Source organism: Macrobrachium nipponense, chromosome 21 (genome assembly GCF_015104395.2).
Source record: "Macrobrachium nipponense isolate FS-2020 chromosome 21, ASM1510439v2, whole genome shotgun sequence".
In the NCBI taxonomy this organism is placed as follows: domain Eukaryota; kingdom Metazoa; phylum Arthropoda; class Malacostraca; order Decapoda; family Palaemonidae; genus Macrobrachium; species Macrobrachium nipponense.
This window is the reverse complement of record NC_087212.1, coordinates 60097863-60104596: the sequence shown is the minus strand read 5'-3', so window position 1 is coordinate 60104596 and position 6734 is coordinate 60097863.

Here is a 6734-nt window from a genome sequence, read left to right as displayed (position 1 = left end):
CAGTTCAAGCTATTCTCGAATGACACCCAATTTGATTTCCACATAAACAACGTTAGAGATCCAAATGAGACATTAAATGGGGTTGTTACCAGTGTTAAGGAAATGCTGATATTCAAGTTAGAATTAGATAAAAATAAAATTAATTCCAGTTGGCAGGATGAAAAATAACTGGTAATCATACGGTTTAAGGGTCCAAATTCACTGCTCCCTTGTATGTGTTAATTCAGGTTTTCATTCTTATCTTTCGAAAGATCTACCAGCAGAATTATATTTGCTAAAAAAAAAAGAGAGCAGTTTATCTGCTTACAGATGCAAAGATTGTAATAAATAAATAAACAGATAAATAAGAAGGAATAAAGCCCTGCACCTCGGACGAATAGTCTAGTGTGCTTGCAACTGTCTATGGAGTGAACACTTAGGTATCAGTAGGAACTTGTCACGGGCTCTTGCTTTTCAGCAACCACGTGTTGCTAAATCTGTAAAAATAAGCAGTTAATCTGCTTACAGAAGCAGAGATTTCCTCAAAATCCTATTGTTACGTTTCTCCTTTATTTTTTTATTTATTTACTTATTCTTTTTTACAACCTCTGCTATTGTAAGCAGATAAAATGCTCATTTTTTAAATTGTTTTCCATGATTCAATAAATATTTGATAAATCTGTGTGCTAATCTTGACTTGACTTGATGCAGTGAATTTGGACCCCTAAACTATAGGATTACCAAACAACTTAGGAAACCTTGGTGATTTTCAGATGAATATGAATAATGATGAAGATTAATGACAAAGTACATGACTAAGGACTGTACTTCGTCACTGGTACTCAAATAGAAAATCTTACAAGGTTTACTGGCCGTCATCTTAAGAATACTGCCATTGTTAAAATTTCTTGGTGAGTGTTTTATGCAAAAAAATTGTGATTGTGTCATAAATACGGAGAAATATTGCAAGACTGTCTATCATAATCTACCTATAAGATTACCCCTGTAACCTACCGTTTGAGTTACACATGCTCCTTTTCAAAGTTAGACTAAACCTACTGTTTGAGTTACATGTGCTCCTTTTCAAAGCTAGACTAATGTTTAAAATATGTGTAATGCCTTATCACGCTATTAAAACTGGGTGTCCAAAACATTTGAAAGACTTCCTGCGTAGCCACAAATGGTTTCAAATTAATTGAGCTAAATTGTCCTTCCAATATTGTATTTTTGTGCCTTTAAATTTGCCGTTATAGGATTACAATAACCTACCACCTAATGTCAAGAGGACTAAAAATTCAGAATCTTTCATGAAAAAAATAAGACAAGTAATGATGATAGGGCTGTATCTGCATTAATGACGATTGAGTTTGCGGTCTCACATAATACACCATTGGCGGTTTTGGACTTCAGGAAAAAGGAAGAAAGAAAGAAATAGTGAATGCTTTTGTGCTGAACGTTCCTGCATGTTTTAATTTCAAATGGCTAAAGAGCCCCATTGCAAAGTACGTTATCCTAACGTTAGCACAATGTTACAGCAGAACTATGCCCAACATTGGGGACAAACTAAAAACTAACGTTAAAATGTATGGCTTTTTTTACGTTGGCACAACATTAGTTCAGTAACTTAACTAACTTTGAGGTAACGTTAACAAAAGGTTAGTTCTGTCAATCAGCAAACCAAGCAGTAACTATCAGGCAACTATGTAATTTTATATACAGTAGTGCCTCAGGATACGAAATTAATCCGTTCTGAAGTGGCCTTCGTAACCTGATTTTTTCGTATCTCGAACCACGTTTTACATGTAAATTGCCTAATTCGTTCCAAGCCCTACAAAAAAACCACAGTAAATTTTATAATAAAGCTAAATTGACCAATAAACAATGAAATACAACAATTTGGACCATTCAATACCTAACATAAACTATACTATACCTGTAAATAAAGTGTATTAGTGTACATGGTACAAGAAATACTGCATGCACATATGTAGTAAATGTGGAACCTTACCTTTCGAGTGAGGCGATGTCCGAAAGTGGCGACAAAACAGATTAAAAAATGGCAGAAAACATTAACACTAAACTTTACGAAACACATTAACAAATGGCAGAAAACATTAACACTTAACTTTACAAAAAACTTAAAATAAAAATTTTTTTTTTTTTTTTCTTTTTTTGATTTTTACATTTTTTACTTTACGTTTTTTTTTTTTTCTTTTCTTTTTTTTTTTTACAAAATTTCCATTTCTTCACCACTTTCAACTTTCTGTTTTTTTCTAGCATCACTTGGATCTTCCTGTTTGCTTACTACTGCTAAAGGCCTCTTTAAAAAACAACTATCCAAGGAAGATTGCTTCTGCCTGCTTTACACAATGTTCCTGAAACGACTCAGGCAAACGTCATCAAACTGCACAAGTGCACGACTTGTGTAAGCCTTTTCGGGGTGTCTCTTTTCTACAAATGATTGCACTTTATGAAAAGCAGCTAGAGCATCCTTAATTTCTGCCGTTGTCATAGGGTCCTCCTCCTCCTCCTCGCTGCTGCTAGAGAACTCTTCTTGAACGACATTATATTGCATGGTCTCCAGCTCCTTCAGATCATCCGTCGTAAGCTCCTCTTGGTGCTCCTCGAGAAGGTCATTGACTCATTGATGTCGTCCTCGTCGACGGCCAGCCCCATGGACTTGGCGAGAGCAACGATCTCGTCAAGATCTGGTTGCAGAACAGTTTCAGGATCGTCAACTGTTTCTGAATCTGCATCAGCTTCGGCCACCTTGAATCCCTCGAAGTCTCGGGCGGATACGTCATCAGGCCAGAGTTTCCTCCACGAAGACTTCAAGGATCGCCTCGAAACCTCCTGCCAAGCTTGATCGATGAGTCGTATGTATATGACGATATTGAAATGCTCCTTCCAAAATTCACGCAAGGTGAGGTTTGTGGTATTGGTGATGTCGAAACATCTCTTGAAAAGATGTTTCGTAAACAGCTCCTTGAAGTTCGATATCACTTGCATGGGCTGGAGGAGAGGGGTGGTGTTGGGCAGAAGATAAAGAACCTTGATGAAAGAATACTCAGCTACGACATCTTCCTCGAGGCCAGGAGGGTGAGCAGGGGCATTGTCCAACAACAGCAGACATTTCAGAGGGAGGCGCTTCTCTTCCAAGAATTTCTTCATTGTCGGGCCGAAACACAGATTTACCCACTCAGTGAACAAAAGTCTCATTACCAGGCTTTTGCGTTTGCCCTCCACATCACCAGAAGCTTCTCCTTTAGCACTTTGTGGGCCTTGAAGGCTCGAGGAGTCTCCGAATGATACAAAAGTAGGGGCTTGACTTTACAATCCCCACTTGCATTGGAACATAGTGCAAGCGTAAACCTGTCTTTCATAGGCTTATGCCCAGGTGGCTTCTTCTCTTCCTCCGTGATGTATGTCCGACGAGATATTTTTTTCTAAAAAAGGCCAGTCTCGTAACAGTTGAAGACTTGTTGAGAACTGTAGCCTTCCTTGATCGTCATTTCGTCGACCGTCTTAATAAAGGCTTTGGCCACTTTCGTGTCCGAGCTGGCCGTCTCCCCATGCTGCACCACCGAGTGGATGCCAGTCCGTTTATGGAATTTATCAAACCACCCATGAGAAGCCTTGAAGTCTGGGGTTGGTGTCAATGTCCCTTCTCCCCCATCGTCTACGGCCTGGGCAATCAGATCACCCAAAATAGCGCTGGCCTTGTGGCAGATTGCCGTTTCGGTTATCGTATTGCCAGCAATTTCTGTCTTTTATCCATACAAGAAGCAGCCTCTCCATCTCATCATGCACGTGGCTCCTCTTGTTGGACAAAATAGTCATGCCCTTGGAAGGTGTAGCTGCTTTGATGGCTTCCTTCTGCTTAAGGATGGTGCCTATCGTCAACGGATTTCGGCCATATTCCTTAGCGATCTCACTCAACCGCATGCCAGCTTCATACTTTTTAATTTTCTCCATCTTAGTCTCCATAGAAAGCATCCTCTTCTTTCCATGAACTTCAGCAACATTCTTGGGACCCATGGCTAACTAAGTTAATTAAGTCCACTGTGGGAAATTTGTTTCACTCAGTGGGAAGATTGAAGAAATATACTCTACAAAATTACGAGGGTAATTCCCTTCACTGAGTGTTCTCTAGTAATTTAGTAAATGGTATAAAACGGGCTGTTAAGCACACAATTCTTCCGTGCACCTGACGAGTTTTCAGAACTGTGCCAGAAAATCCAAAGGATTAATAATTGCTAAGTAAAGTCAATGAAATTATTCAAAATATAATATTAATTTTTCTGCAGAGCTTATACTAAAGAAAATGGGGTATAGTTATTTTGTAGCTCTTAGCAGTGACTTCGTTACCCCCCAGATGCTGAAGCCTTGCCGAGGATGGGGGGCTTAGGGTTCAGCAGCTGGGCCCTGATGCCTGGTGGGAACTACTTTCTCGCTGGGCCTTGGTGCCCAGCTGTTGATCCAACTAAATAAGTCAGCTCTTTTCCTTTTACTAAAACTTTTCATCCTTCTGCTTCCTCCCCCTATAAGTCCCATAGATCATTGTATAATTTGGATTAATTGCTGTGGATTTTTCCACCTTTGTAAAATTTATTAGACATGAAAATAGGAAAAGATATCATAGCTGGGACTGGGTTTATATCCAAAACTAAATAGTGGGAACTGTGGTAGGATCATCAACTGCCCGATAATGTTTGGACCTGAGAGATCAGGCGGAACTATTCTTTAGAGCTGGACCACGGATTCCAGGGGTGTCTGGTTCTGGGTTAGGACTCTCGGCATTCTATCCGGTTTGCCCATAACATGATTGGGGTGGGGATGATTGTATTTTTGTAATACTCTCAGTCCTATCAAGCGGGTTTGGCCTACACTTGAGCCACTCTAATCATGTTATGCCATCCCCAATGGGGTAGGGTAGGGATGCGGACATTTGGGATTCGGTTCTCACTTGTGCCATTGGTGGCGGAATAAACTCCAAGAAAGACTGATGATATTTTTGTAAGGTTTTCAAGTTAAATTTTTTTTTTATTATTATACCCCCTCTAATCTTTATGACAAATAAATATAAGGATTCGAGTACCCCTGGACCTTTTGATGCTTTGGCGCAGATGACGACTATGGACAAGGACTTGGACCACCCCCAGGAAATTTCAATTAATCAAGAGCACGATGGTAGCTCTACAAAACATTGTGTTGAAAAACTATCTAATGTGAAAAACTTGCGAGTGCTACATGTCGTGGGCATACCACAGCAGTGCGACTATGACCTTATTTTGACAACCTTCCGTTCCTTTGGAACTATAATTGAATTAAGAATGAATTTCCTTGAAGTCACATCAAAATGGGAAGCATGGATTACTTTTGATAAATATGAAGATGCCATTAAGGCTAGTAGTAATATCAATACAGTACAAATAAATCAGTGTATTATAGAGGGAGCTTTGACCGATAAAGTACCCAAAAATTTAGATAACTATGTACCATCTGAATGGGTTCAAGATATACATCAGAAAACAGAGGGTAATAATCCATCCAGAACTCCCAAACCTCCTATGTAGCTAGTTGCAACAGCGAAGGAGGAAACTTACAATTATTATAAGTTCTGCAGGTATCTCCAGAAAAAGGTGGGAGGAATAAATATTGGAGATATATCTAGATTTGGAAAACGTACAGTGCTAATACATGCTAAATAAAAAACGCAAGCACAAATGCTATCTGCAATGAATCCTTCTGGGCATGATATGATGAAAGAAATCAGACCCCACCTGAATTTTAGTTATGGCCGAGGTGTCATTTTTGACAAAGATTTGTATGAATTCACAGAAAGTGAGATCCTTGAAATGAGCCCATTGACAGTGTGGAAAGTAAAAAAGACACCCATTGTTAATATGATAATTTTGACCTTTGAAGACCCTAACGTTCCATCCCATGTAATCATTGAAAATGAAAGAGTGCGAATAAGACCCTTCCTCCCAAAACCTATTCAATGTTTCAACTGTTTCAAGTTTGGTCATTCATCAAAAATATGTAGGAACGCAAAAGTTTGCATAAATTGCTCTGTCCCTGACCATGGTATTTGTTCTGAAACACCAAATTGTTGTAATTGTCAGCTGAATGATAAAAACTGTGAAGCATACAAAGATGAACTATCAGCAATAAATAAGGCTAATGCTGAACACATTAGCATAGGATATGCCAAACAACAATTGGGCTAATCAAAGAGCTATGCAAGAGCTCTAAACCCACTACCCCTTACTACCACAAGGGGTCCTGTGGGAGCACCTTCTCCTGCAGTAGGTGCATCAACTCCTGTGGTAGAGGCCTGGGTATCTGGGTTGGGTGCTCAGTCACTGGAAGCAAGAGCACACACCACCAAAGCAGGCAAGCTGCCTGTGGTTGAAAAAGAGTCTCCTCCAGATGAAGAGGCTCTCCCATCTCCTACTTTTAATGTAGTAAATCTATCACAGGCAGAATCTCTGCCTGATCTAATGGAATCAAAACAGTTAAGGAACCCCAAGAGAGGAAGGACTCCTTCAGGTTCTCCCCCTTATACTCCAAATAAGCATGCTTCGATATTTAACAGCTATAGTGTGCTTTCCTCAAGTGAAGCAAGTATTTCAATGGAACACAACCACCAAGTTAAAGAGGTTGCACAGATTACAACGGTAGATGTTCACCCTCCTCCTAAAGAAAATCAAACTATAACTGATTCACTTAAGGTAGATTCTCGGATGAGC